Raw genomic sequence first — 14,841 nt, forward strand, 5'->3', positions numbered from 1 at the left:
TGTCTTCTGGATAAAACTAAAGAGGTATAGCCCTCAGTGCTTGCTCTGGCCTCAGCATCTTCTCCAATTGCCCCCTACAAAGGTCCCATAAAGGAACTTTGTCACTCACTCTTACTCAGAATATATTTCCATGCACCATGGGCTTTGCCCACACTAGACCACTTGTTTAAATTGTCTCCACACCTGTTTCATTTGGCAAACTCTTCTCTGTTTATCAAGCTTAAATATCATCTCATCTTTCTATCCTTCTCAGGCCTTTGTCTCTTCTTATAACACTTTATATAAGCTTCGCTTATAGCACAGCTCACATTGCATTATAGATCTGTGATGTGTTACTCAGGGTAAACCAACTGCTATGTCAAACAACTCAAAAATTTTCATGGCTTGACACCACAAAGGTCTATTTCTTGCTCAGGCAGCAGTCTAATGGGAAAGTTCCTCCTGGAGGCTCACCACCAAGTGGTGACTCAGGGATCCAGGGTGATTCCATCTTATCACTCTGTTATATCTTAAGACCCTGGAGTCCTTTACTCCCAAACACATAAACAGCAAAAAAAGAATACGGAGGATAGAGCAGGAGATTTTAAGAGTCTAGGCCTGGCCCAATCTCCAGCCATTGCTCTAAGACAACAAATCTTCACTCATATCCCCTGACTGTACTTCTCACAGGCCTCTCAGTCTACCATACCACTGATTTGGGCCCTATAAATATCTTCAAGAGAACAAAAAACAAATATCAATTATCTAGCCAACAATAACTGTATTTTCCAACAGACCTGCTCCTTCAAGAAAGGCCATAGTAAGGTTTTGGGTATCAGCAGAGCTTTTCACGTTAGGGAGCCATTGGTATGAGACAACTGGCATGTGTCCACAGCTTCCATTTTCATCTAGGTTAATATTCAATTACTCACCATTGTGGCAGTCTGGGAAACTAAGTTAACAGAGAAATCTAAAGGGCTTATCATATTTACCATTAAACATATGGAATCAGTCACATTGTGAGAGCTTCTAAGACTCTAAGGGATTCATGATCAACTCCTTCAACTCTGTGGCATATTTGTTGAAGGATAATCCTCTCTGGTGTACCTAGTGATCATTTAGAAAACAAATAAAAAACAGGTTTTTCTCTTCTTTCACATCAGCCTTAGGATTATAAAAACAATATAGGTCTTAAGGGTAAATAAATACGTTACTAGCCAATACATACATGGGAGATTTGATATTATCTCCTAAACCAAGATCACAAGAGAACATAGATAGGGACTTTCTATTGTTGACCAGATTTGGAAAAGGGGAATATCCCTTCTAATACAAACAAAAATAAACCAAAAATCTTCTTGAGGTGTGAGGGAGGACACATCTTTAACAGGAAAATAGTTTTTAAAATAATTGCCATTTGGCGCTTAGTGAATTTAAGGACTAATTTAAGCTTGGATTTCCAAAGCTCTTCTATCCCTCATGAGCCCTGGTTATAGTCCATAGAATTGATTAAGGAAACTGAGGCAGGGAAGGGTTAGGTGATTTAGCAATGGTCATACTGCAAATCACAGGTTTTTCTGGGACCTGTTCTTGCACCCAGCCTGGGGCACATTTCATGAGCAGATGCACAAAGGAAGACCATAAGTACCACTTTAGTGCCATTTGCTTTCCTCCTGTTCATTCCTCATCTCACTCCCAATAGACTTCCCCTCACAGCTATCCACTGATGTAGCTAAGCCTCTTCAATGATCTTCACACCATTAAGTCCAATGTACCTTTTCTAGTCCTCACCTTACAGAATCTCCAAGCAGGATTTGACTTAGAAGACCACTGCTTTCTTCTTCAACACAATCTTTTTCCCTTGGTCACCATCACAGCGCACCTCATGGTTTCTACTCTCTGGCTGCGCCTTCTCTGTGTCCTTCACCTACTCATCCTCTCAGTTTAGGCCATCAAGACTCATAATACCAAAGACTCCACACTGGACCCTCTTATCTTCTCTCTCTGTACTTTCTGTCTGTCTTGTCCATGTTTATGGCTTCAATAGCCAGTCATTCACAAATTCCAAATTTATATCTCCAGCTAACACCATCTTCTGAGTTCCGGTCCTGTACTGTATGTCCATTTCTACTTACAGATGCCTCAAATTTACCTTGCAGTCTAAGCCCAAGCATTCTCTCCCTGCATTAGAGCCACTCCCCTTCCAACGTCTATCCCAATGAATGGCACTGCCGTCAATTCAGTAGTGCAATTTAAGAGACCTGGAGTCATTCTTGGTGCTTTCCTCTCCCTCCCCCTCCAGATTTTATGCATTACCGAATCCAGTCCACTTAACCTCTAAATACCTCTCAAATATATCCATTTCTCTTCTTCCCTATTCCCATATCACAAAGTCAAACCACCATTGTGTCCTGCGTAGGCTACTTCAACAAGCACTTAACAGATCTCCCTGCACCTGTTCTTGCCATCTTCCAGCCTATTATCCTGCAGTCAAAAAAATATATATTTTCAAAGGATTAATATGATAACGGCTCCCACCACATCTTGTCTGTGCCCCATCCAAGTCATTTAATGGTTTCTCAGTGCTCTTTGGAGAAAGATCAAATCCTTATCCTCCATAAAATATCCTGCACCCTGCAGCTCCTACCCATCCTACATCCTCTATTCACGTCATGCTCCTACTGTTCTCTGAATTCCAACTGCACTGGTCTTCTTTCAACTCCTTGGCTATTCCAAGTTCCATCCAACTACAGGAAAGACTGAATTACAAATCCAGGGATCTCTCTTCTGTTAAATTCCCTCACAGCACCACATACTTCTTCATCATAAAACATATTAAAGCATTAATGTTACATGTATTTATATGTTTATCTGTTTGATGCCTATCTTTGCCACCAGACTATATGCTTCATGAAGATGGGACCATGCTCATTTTTGCTCACCATTATATTCATAGCACTAATCACTGTGCCTAGCACATACTAATATGCAATAAAAATGTGTCCAATGAATTATCATTCATTGTAATTGTATCAATTAGGCAATCAATAAATTATGTTTTCTTAGATTTCTTCCTGTTTTAATATTCATATATAGAGAGAGCATATTAAATGACTGATATAGTTTAGATATTTGTCCCTGCCAAATCTCATGTTGAATCATAATCCCCAGTGCTGGAGGTGGGGCTTGGTGGGAGGTGTTCGTATCATAGGCACAGATCCCTCACGGCTTGGTGCTGTCTTTCTGTTAGTGGGTTATTGTGAGATCTGGTTGTTTAAAGGTGTGTGACACCTCCCTCCCAACTCTCTCTCGCTTGTTCTTGCTTTTGTTATGTGATGTGCCTATTCCTGTTTTGCCTTCCACCATGATTAAAAACTCCCTGAGGCTTCACTAGAAGCTGAACAGATGCTGGCATCATACTTCCAATAAAGCCTGCAGAACCGTGAGCCAATTAAACCTCTTCTTTTTTAATAAATGACCCAGTCTCAGGTGTTTCTTTACAGCGATGCAGGAATGGCCTAATACAGTGACCTGTTGTCTGAAGCAGTTTTTCCTTCTTTTTGCACTCAGTTTACTCCATCCAAGATTCAAATTGTTTCCTTTTATGAAAAGAATTTCAGGACAATTTGGTGAACAAGTCTATGTTTGTATTTTTTATTCAAGATGATTGAGGCTTCATCCTGATATCTAAAAAAAATGACAGCACATGTGCAAAAATGAGGATGCTAGAGGAGGTAGCTGTGAAATAGGAATGCTCCCTAGCAAGGTTTGTTAGCTGAAAGTAGGAGGGTAGGGTGCCAGTGCCTGATCTGTCTTTATTCAGCAGCTTGACCATGAGGAAATCACTTCCTTCCCTGGTCCTTGGTTTGTTCATCTGGGAAATTAAAGCCTTGTTCTAAATGAGGAGGCCTCTGCCTTCACCACGTGACATGATTTATGAGAATGGCCATCCTACTGCCTGCCATTTCCATGTGAAACCAGAATTCTCACTGTGGGGAGAAGGTCTTTCAGAGCAAAGCTTTTCCTTCTCCATGGCTATATTTTTTTCTGGTAGTTCTTAATCTGCTACTTACAATGGGAATGTACCAAGAAAAACTGCACTTAGTCTCTGTAGACTTCACCTTTATCATTCTGCCTAATACTCAGCCTTCCATGATGAGGAGGGAGAAGACGGTGTCTCATCTGCCAATAACCCATTTCTAGAAATGATGTAAGTCAGAATAGCAGGTGCTGTATTCTGGTGTGCACTGTAAAAGGAGAGCCTCAGGGTCAGGAGCCAGGACGCGTGTCCCAGGTCCTCCACTTCCTGGCTATGAGCTTTGGACATGGCCACTCAACTTCTGTGAGTCTCAGGTCTTTAACTAATAAAATATATATCTAACTGGGTTACTTCACAGAGAGGTCATGAGAACCATATAGGACAGCATTTAAGAAAACAATCTGAAAACATTAGGATGCCGTAAACATGGGCTTTCAAATGCCCGAAAGATGTCTCAAGGAAAAAAGGCACATAGAGTCACAATAATGCCAATATCATGTAAATTACACTTCCAGCAGTCATTTGGTGCCAACTCCTAGGCGCCTCCTTCTCCACAGACCAAGGTCACAGCATTCCAAAAACCCTATCCCCCTCTAAGTGATCCTCTGAGAATTTCAGGACTATTTAGTGAAGAAATCACTGTTCACCTTGCAGGATGAGAAAGGATTGAGACTGTCATATTTAGAAAAATGATAGCATCATCAACAAGTAAACATCAATAACAAATGGATAAAAGCATGTTCAAGATATTCTAATTCAATGTATTATGTAGACTGAAAAACAATAGTATTTACCCAAGAAAATGTACTTGTTGCTGTGGTTCAGTAATAACTTTTTTTTAGCACTATCCGAGACCAATTTCTCCAAACCAGCTTGTGGTCAGTAGAATGAAAATCCTTACGTATAATGTCGATTGATTTTCAGTAACAGTGCCAAGACCATCAATGGGGAACGGACAGCATCTTCAATGAATGGTGCTGAGAAAACTGGATATCTACCTGCTAAAGAACCAACTGGGTCCTTACCCTATCTTACCTTACCTTATACTATATGTACAAATCAATTCAAATGGAATAAAGACATAAAACTATAAAGCTCCTAGAAGAAAACATAGGGCAAGAGCTTTATAACATTGCATTTGTCAATGATTTCTTGGATATGACACCAAAAGCACAAGCAACAAAAGAAAAAATAGATAAACTGAACTTCACTGGAATTGAAGACTTTGTGCCCTAAAGGACCCTTGCAAGAGAGTGAAAAGGCAACCCAAAGAATGGGAGAAAGTATTTGCAAATAAATTTATCTGGTAAGGAATTAATATCTAGGATATATAAAGAGGTCCTATAATTAAAACAAATGAGCAGCCCAATTCAAACCTGGTCAAAGGCTCTGAATAGACATTTCTCCAAAGAAGATATACAAATGGCTAATAAGTACCAAAAGATGTGCAATGTCACTAGCCACTAGGGACATGCAAATCAAAACCACAACAAGATACGATTTCACACTTATAGGATTGCCATTATCAAAAAACAAAAAATTAAAAAAAAACATATTGGTAAGGATGTAAAGACATTGGAAGCTTTGTACATTTCTGATGGGAAGGTAAAATGGTGCAGTCACTGTGAAAACACTTTGGTAGTTCCTCAAAAAATTAAACAGAATTACTATATGATCCAGCACTCTCACTCGTAGGTATATATCCAAAAGAACTGAAGAGAGAGAATCAAACAGACGCCAATATTCATAGCAGTATTATTCACCATAGCCAAAATGTGGAAACAACTCAGATGTCCACCAACAGATGACTGAATAAACAGAATATGGTATATACATAGAATGGAATATTATTCAAGCCTAAAAAGGAATAAAGTTCTGACACGCTACTACATGAATGAACCACAAACATTATGCTAAGTGAAATAAGCCAGATATAAAAGGACAAATATTATATGAATCTACTTACATGAGGTACCTAGAACGGGCGAATCCATATAGACAGAGGGTAGAATAGAGGTTACCAGGGGCTGGAGGGAGGAAGGAATGGGGGTTAATGTTCAATAGGTGCAGAGTTTCTGTTTGGGATGATTAAAAGTTCTGGAGATAGATGACTATGATGTTTGCACAAAAATGTAAATGTACTCAATGTCATTGAACTGTACACTTAAAAGTGTTTAAAATGATAAAGTTATGTATATTTTACCACAATAAATAAAATATAGACTGGAGGTCCTCATGTCATGGAAAATTGTTTTTCTGTCACTTAATATGTAAAGTGGATGTGTTCTATTTACTGAAGAGTCTTCAAGATCAGGGAGGAAAGGCAGAATTCATAGAAAAGAGACAGCACCTGAATTTTCCAGTGCCCCCTGCAGCCCTTACTCATGCTCATCAATCTAAGGTTTTCTGCAATCAATTTTCTTCTTTCCCCCTTTCAAATGCTTTTCATGATGGCAAATAAGGATGTCAAGCTTCAGTACCCTTGCATCTCTGGATAAATGAAATGTCACCCCAGCTGCCGTCCTTGTTCAGATCTGTGCAATAAAGAGCAAAGCATAAAACCAAGTCAAGGCTTTGAGTAAGTCTGGGGAAATAAAAGACACCAGTCCTTAGGGGCTGGAGGAGGGGAAACAGCCGAGAGAGAGGGGCGAGGGGGGAAGCAAGAAGTCATCCAGATGATGAAAGCGTTTTATAACTTGATGTGAAATGTCCAGATGGTGGTAGTTACATGTATGTTTACTTTAGGATTATTTATAACATACACTTGCATGTAATATTTTGAATGTGTCCTAGAGCTTGTGAAAAAATTGCCTTTAAAACGTATATTTAACAAGATTGTTGACAAACTGAGTGTCATAAATGAGGAAGACAAACTCATTGAGGAAGTTCCCAATCTTCCTGTCTGGATGACTTTTCTGTCTCTCAAAACTGCTGCCTGTTAACTTGCTCTTAGCAGTTAGTTCTTCACCATGGAAATGACATCAGTTCAAAGTGTTAGTCTTTACCTTTCACGCAATCTAACTTATCTCAATGCAGTCCCTAGGGAAAGGATGAACCCTAAACTAAGAGCCAAAATATTACTGAAGTGATTGACTTAAATTTCCTACTCTCACGACTGATGCAGCAGAAGATTTCACAATACTTTGTAATAAAAGCAAAAAGTGTAAATCTTCAAAAAAAAAGAAGTACTCCAATAATGGCCTTTTCCCTCTGCCTTGCAGGGGAGTGACCTACAAAATGCATAATGTGAAACAATGCAAAAGCGAAAGGAGCAAAATCCCCATCAAAGAGCTGGATGCTGACAGATGCGCCAGCGATAATTCCCATCTTCCAACACAGGAGCACAGCTTCCATTTTCCATAACAGAACAACAGCCAGAGCAGCTGGAAGGCAGGGCTGCATCCCAGACTTCCACCAACAATGGGGTGAGACTTGACATCTGGAATCACAACCACAACAGACCTAAGAGACCCACCAGCTTGATGACAAGCTTCTTCTTTCAAAGAAAGGTATCAGTCTGGGGGACCTAGTGCTGCAAACCATGACAAATTAAGTGTGGCATCCCTCACTTGCCTAATGGAACTCAGTGATATTTTTTAATTAACAAGAGTTATTTTTATGTAAGCTTCTCTCATTCCTCCACTGTGCGTGCTCGGGGGCTGGTGGTGAGGAAAAAGAAAACAGCTGTGCGGGAAGCATCAAGAAAAGGCAAGTCATGAAGTCTTAGAGATCAGTGACATGTAAGAAAAAGAGTGAGGAGAAAAATATTCCTACTAAAGTTTTCCATTTGTTTACCTTCCTTGTCACGTAGACCTCCAAGCGTTAGAAGTCTAGGATTTGATCTCCAAATCTTCCTGGCAGATTACTCATCTTCATTTCATTCATATAGTCCAGGGGTTTGTACAAAGGAAGATGCCAGTTCTTCCCCAATCATAACTAAGATATCAAGAGATATTCTTTTGAAACGTAACAAAGGAGATCTAAAGTTCATCTGAAAAAAATAAATGGGTAAGTATATTGACAAATATTTTGGCAAAATAAAAGTAATGAGGAGATACTAGCATTAGCCTCATCAGGCATTAAAATATATTATAAAGTTATAATATGTAAAACAGCATGGGACTGGCACTGAAACTGACAGTTCAACTGAAGAGAATAGACAAGTTAGAAGTAAGTCTTGATGTATGTAAGAATTTAATAAATTTGAAAGATGGTAAGGAAAGATAGGATTGCTTAAAAAATGGTTTTGGTGCAATTGATTAACTTTTCATAAACTGGGTCAGCTCTTACTAGATATTGCTCTGAGACACTCACCCACCCCAAGTGTCCCCCAGCTCTCTGAGCTTCCCAGCTATATGACATCAGAGCTCAGGAAGCTCTGGTCCTCTCCATCCTGGTCTCCCACCATTGTCTCTGCAGCCCCCAATCTTCCTGAGATCACAGCTCCCATGGGCACCATTACCCTCTACTGCCAGCATCACTCTTGGGCAAGGAAAACTCCACCCTCCCATGAGCTTCTTACGTCAAAGTGTGGTCACAGGCCTCCATAACTCCCATAGAACACCCGAGATCAGGAAATCTGCAAGTATCTGGGACGTCTTTATTATAGTCAGTGGTCGCCAGAGGTTAGTGGGGAGGGAGGGATGAATAAGCAGAGCATAGAGGAATTTTAGGGCAGTGAAACTACCCTGTATGATACTATAACGGTGACTATATGACATTTTATATAGTCCAAACCCATAGATTATATTGTTAAAGAAGAAATTATTCTGCCACTTGTTAAAACAATAATGAAGATTTTATTCAGGACTATTACGATGGGTGTCGAAACTTACTACAACAGGCTAGAGAATTCAGGCTCAATTCCAATATAACAAAGACAGCTGAGGACTCATAGCCCATGAATAGAATGAGGGAATCAGTGGGTGGAAAATTCCTAAGAGGAGAAATCAAGAGCAGAGAGATTCTTGTTAAACCAACTTAGGGTTCTTGCTAAAGGCAAGCCAGGGTGACCAGATATCAAGAGTGGGGGAAGCAGAAATTGATCATACATCCAGAGTGATCAGATTTCAAAGGTGTAGCGTTTCTCACTAAACTGACTGAGCAAGATATTTTTTAGACAGAGTCTCCCTCTGTCACCCAGGTGGAAGTGCAGTGGTGTGATCTCAGCTCACTGCAACTTCTGCCTCCCGGGTTCAAGCGACTGTCCTTCCTCAGCCTTCAGATAGCTGGGATTACAGGTATGCACCACCATGCCTGGCTAATTTTTTTGTATTTTAGTAGAGACGGGGTTTCACCATGTGGCCCAGGGTGGTTGCAAACTCCTGAGCTCAGGCAATCCTCCTGCCTTGGCCTCCCAAAATGCTGGGATTACAGGCGTGAGCCACCGCGCCCAGCCACAAGATACTTACTGAGTGATGCAAGCCCAGCAAGGACAGGCCGGAGGCCCAGGTCGAGGCCTAGTCAAGAAGAGGACTCAGAGAAGCATAACAACAGCTTGGTCAAGGATCAGGAGTCTTTGTCAGTGTAACACCCAGAGTGAGCTGTAATGTAAACTATGGATTTTGGGTGAGAATGACGTGTCAATGTAGGGTCATCAATTGTAACAAGTGTCCCACTCTGGTGCAGAATGTCAATAGTGAAGGAGACTCTGCAGGTGTGCGGTCAGGATAACAGAACAGAACTCTGTATTTTCTGCTCAATTCTGCTATGGATCTAAAACTTCTCTAAAAATTAAAGTCCATTAAAATATTTTTAAATTAAATTGGTTTTAAAAAAGGAAATGAAATTGGATCATTCCTGACTATGGCACAGGTAGCAAGACCAGCCCTATGCCCTTCCCTAGGCAGGAAGTTTCAAGCCAGATCACTAGCTCTGGTGCCAATCGATCCCTAGAGATTTGATAATCTTTGCCATGCCCAATAGTAGGAGTGCTGGTTGTTTCATGCATGGCCCCCTGTTCTATCATCTCTCTCCACTTATCCTCTGTTCTGTTGAAAACACTTTGGATTGACTACCCAAGAGCTACTCATAACCCCTTCCCACTTGCTTTAATAAGGGCTATTGGGAAGGGATTTGGGGAATGTTTTTAAAGGCCACAGACTGAACTGGTAGACCCCCTTTAGCCTGTTGCCCTTTCTCCATTCATCTTGCCTAGAATGTGGATGTAATGTCCGTCTTGTGACTCTGAGGATGAAAGCCACAAGCCAAGGATAGCAGAGTGCAAAGAGAGAAAGAGGCTGGGATATGGATGACATTGTGAACTCTGGACTGCCTATTTAGATATGTTTTGCCTGAGACGAATAGATACTTTATTGTTTAAGCCCTTTATAGTTGAGATTTTGTTACTTTTGGCCAAACATAATGCCAATTGTTAAATTTTTCTACTCCCCAAATTAGCAGAAGGGGCAAATCAGCAAACCTACTGCATAAATATCCAAGTGGGATGCTGGGATCCCTAATTTTTTAATGTGGTTTTTAGTGGGAAAGCATTATTTATCTCCACAGCACAGCACTTCTGCTAGGTGAAAACTTGTGCTTGCAATGATTCTCTCTTCCTGCTTCCAGGGTTCTGCTTTTATAGATAGGGAGTAGTGGGAGAGGATATTAATTGTGATAGGACTTATGCTATTTCTACCTCATTAACAATTTTTAAAATATTTAAGAATGTGGGATATTGCATCTGAAAAAGACTATCGACTAAACATGGTTTAGACTAGTGATAGTTTGTGGGTCTAGAAGTAATTTTTTAACATAAAAATCAGTTCACCTCTCTACTCCGCTACCTTCTGTGGAAGATTGTATGACATCTTTGCCCCATGGATATTGGGCTTGGTCAAATGACTTGCTTAGACCAACGGATGTGAGCAGAGGTTTTCAGCGTGCCTGCTGGTTTGGCGGCTTTCCCTCTTGTCTTTCTGCTATCTGCCATTAGCAGAGCATGCTCTGGCAGCTTCCATCTCAGAATGCAGAGGCAGTTGCAGCCATCAGGAACCCAATCTTCAGCTTGAAGCAGAGCCTCCACAATTGACCCACAGAACCATAAGTGAAAAATAAAGTTGGTTCTTGTAAACCATTGAAAATTGGGATTGCTTGTTATGCAGCATTAGGCAATAATAGTTGACTAATAAATACACTTCCAATGTCTTTCAGCTCATTCTGAGTAGAAAGTCAAAGTTTTCAGAGTGATTCAAAAGAATCCTCATATTCTGGCTCCATTTACCTCTCTGACTTCATCTTCAACTACTTTTTTCCCTTCTTACTCTGCTCCAAATACACCATCCTCCTTCTTCCTCCTCTAACATGCCAGATGTGTTTCTGCCTTGGGACTTTGCACTTGCTGTTTCTCCTGCATAGAACACTTCCTCCAAATTCCTGCATGGCGTATTTGTTAATTTCCCTGTGATTTCCCTTTCTTTAAGAAAGTCATCTCAGTGAGAAGTTATCTAACCATCTGACTGTAAACTGCATTTCCCAGTACTCAGTAGCCCCTTCTTTGATTTACTTTTCTATTTAGCACCAATCATCATTTATCCATTCTCTTCCCACCACCCCACTACAGGACAGGGACTTTATTTTATTCACAGCAGTATTCCCAGGGTCTAGTCAGAGCAGTGTCTGGCACATGGTAGGCACCTGTTGATTATTCATAAATGAACAAAGGGATGAAGGAACAAATTACAAATCTCAACATAAAAATTTATAAATAATTCCTAAATTACTTAATAAAATATTACATTTTTCTTTAATAAATAAAAACACTACACAAATGACATTTCATAAAAAATCAATAGTTAGAAAAAGAAATATAGGTGCTCTTGTTTGTAATCAAAGAATCAGGAATTAATGTTACAGAGAGGTATTCCATCTCCTTTCAAATTGGCAAATGTTTTAAAGAATTATAATACTCATGATGGCAGTAATTCTCTTTGTCTGGCACGGGTAATCTCACAGACTGTGGGTGGAGATATGTAGAGATTCATCCTCTTGGGAAAGCAATCAAATGCCTTTACATCTTTATACCTTTACATCATTGGTCCACTAATTTCCCTTCTAGAAATCCTTCCCAAAGAAGAAATCAGCGTTGGAGGCAAGAAATTACATATCAAAAAGTTTTTTACAATGTTATTCATAATAACACAAATTTAGAAAAAAATCTTATCAGTCAATAATAGAAGGATCATGACATGAATCATGGTGGATTTTTAGAAATTTCTTATGTTTTTTACTTTTTTGATCGATACATAATACTTTTACATATTTATGAGGTACAAAGTATCACATGTACCCCATCAATATGTAAAAGTATTATATATCAATTATGCATAGAATGTGTCATGATCAAGTCAGGGTATCTGCGTGTCCATCATCTTCAGTATTTATCACTTCTATGTGGGAACATTTCAAGTCCTCTCTTCTATTTTGAAATATACAATACATTGCACGTGCACCACTGAATTTAAAATAGAAGTTTTACAAAAACGAGAACAAAAATGCAGAGATGCCAGAGGCTTACAGGTCACTTTGCAGCACCAAAGCCCATTGTGATCCACTCCTGTTAACAGAGGTGAGGGGAGTAAATAAATGGGTGGGTGGGGAGTGTAAATGATAAAGCTGGGGCATAAGAGTGGGGAAACATAGAACACCCCCAAATAGCCATCTCATTTTTTCTGTTTCCCTCCGTGCCAAAAAAGCACATTTTTACCTAGTAAAGGCAGGTGGTATGGAGCAAGTGAATGTGACTGTCAGTCAAGCAAGCTTGATGCATCATTCCCTGCTTCCACACCTCTATGCCCCAACACAATCCCCGACCTTCCTCTGCCCACTGGGGCACCGCACCTGGACTGTGTGTGCCACAGTTCCCTTCATTAGCTCCCCCCACACACTAGCTTTCACATAGACACTCCCTGAGCAAGTAGCCCTGAGCTGAGCCCAGCCCTCTTCCTCCCCATTTCTGGTAAGTTTTAGGCGGTCATGACCATGGGATGCTGGACCAGGATGGTAAGCTTCAGGAAACAGAATCTGGAGAATGCCCAGCTGCTCCCACAGGAAGCATCAGGGAAGAAGAAGAAGAGGTGTGAAGTCTGCCTTCTGCTCTGCTGGGATCCCTTTCACATCTCCTTTGCCTCCAGGCAGTTTTGGTTCCTGGCCATTTCCAGGTGTGACTCACTCAGGATGGTAAGCATCTTCTCTCCTACCCAGAGTAGAGGATGAAGACCTCATCTCAGAGGTTGAAGGGAGCTCCAGAGAGAGGTCTCAAACTTCCAGCATTAACCGCTAAAGAAGCTTCATGAGCTGCTGGAGAACCTGGGAAATGACCAATGATAGGGACAGAGCTCAAATACTCTGGGACACTCTAGTAGCTGAGAAAGTTCCAACTCCAGGGCGATAGAGGACTGCCTGGCAAACCATCATCAAAGCAGAAGACCTGATACTAACATCACAGGCTATGGTTTATTACTGAAGATCGGTGCTTACACCCTGCCAGAGGTTCAGAAGCAAACTTATCATCGTTCTCCCTGGAGATGTTGGCCCACATTCTGAAAAGTGTGGTCAGTAGTAGCAACAGAAAGCAATTGTGCTTGCCAAGCACAATGTCACTGTCCCCAGCCCTTCCCCCAACACAACCCAGTAGGTGCTTCCTTGCTGCAAACTTGGGAAAGTCACTTGACCTGTCTGAGGTTCCACTTCCTAATCTGGCCTGGCGAAGATAAGAAAAACAGTTTATTTAAAGTGTCTAGCAAAGTGCTTGGACCAAAATAGGACCTCTGAAATGGTTATGGTAGTGCCGTTAAGGTGATGTTTTAAGTGCTGATGAGCACAAAGATGGGTAAGATATTCCTTCTGTTAAAATCTACAGTCTAATGAGAGAGAACAAGATGAATGCACAATAACTATCATTCAGAACAGGATTATGAGAAGATGTGAATTTCTGTGAAAAATCAGAACAGGGAGTAATATGATCCCAGGTGATTGGCAGGGGGTGGGGGTCTGGATTCAACTGGAGAGGGAGCTGGCAGGGAAGGCTTCCTGGAGGATGAGAGTTCAACAAGGGGCAGGTGTAGGATATGGGTGGCCAAGTGACTGGGCAGAAGGAGCTGCAGAAGTAAGACCCCAAGTCAGGAAGACAAGGGCCTGCTGAGAAACACGAGCTACAAAGTGCAAGTGCAGGAAGAGTTGGGATGAGATTAGAAGGGGGTCTGGGGCCAGACTGTGGAAAGCCCAAATGCCGGGCTAAGGAGTTTGTACTTAATTCAGTGGTCAACGGGGAGTCATTGGAGGCTGTTGAGCAGGAGAGTTGCTTTCTTTACAGCTGTGCCAGACTAAATTAAACCTAAACAGTACTTTATAGCTGGAAAGGGAAGGCCCAGGAATAGCTCTTGACTCAGAAACAGGCATTGGGGAAGGTAATGAGAAACAGCCCTGACTGATCAAAGCAGAGAGGTTAATTAAATTTGTAATTATTGTGAAAGGCCATTAAAAACCCTAGTTCACTAGAGATAACTGCTCTAGTGGGGCTTCAAAGACGAACGCTTCTTTTAACCTTGAATAGGGGGATGTTTGCTTCTCTGTGGAGGAGATATGATTAAGATACTTAATAAATGGTAGATAAACATGCACACGTGTGTGTTCTCTGTAAACCCACTCTTCGTCCCTGCATATATCTGTGTAGCTATGTAGGGTGCTCCACAAGAGGGATCCCCAGCCCCCAGGCCATAGAGCGTTATGGGTCCATGACCTATTAGGAACCAGGCCACACAGCAGGAGTTGAGCAGAGGGCAAGCAAGCAAAGCTTCATCTGTATTTACAGACGCTTCCCATTG

The 14,841-nt window shown here is 41.1% G+C and overlaps 1 long non-coding RNA gene across 2 annotated transcripts in view; it reads left to right on the forward strand.

Moving 5' to 3' along the window:
• The window catches only part of LOC130541741 (uncharacterized), a 50,107-nt gene extending 35,470 nt beyond the window's left edge, over window positions 1-14,637 (forward strand). Inside the window, exons 2-4 of one of the 2 annotated variants that reach the window (XR_008955838.2) lie at window positions 6,481-6,596; window positions 7,240-8,026; window positions 12,980-14,637. This is a non-coding gene — a long non-coding RNA (uncharacterized LOC130541741). The remainder of the gene's footprint in view (window positions 1-6,480; window positions 6,597-7,239; window positions 8,027-12,979) is intronic. The other variant, XR_008955837.2, reaches the window with a different exon arrangement.
• Window positions 14,638-14,841: the final 204 nt, after the last annotated feature.

The sequence above is a fragment of the Pan paniscus genome, chromosome 7 (assembly GCF_029289425.2).
Source record: "Pan paniscus chromosome 7, NHGRI_mPanPan1-v2.0_pri, whole genome shotgun sequence".
NCBI classification, from domain to species: Eukaryota; Metazoa; Chordata; class Mammalia; order Primates; family Hominidae; genus Pan; species Pan paniscus.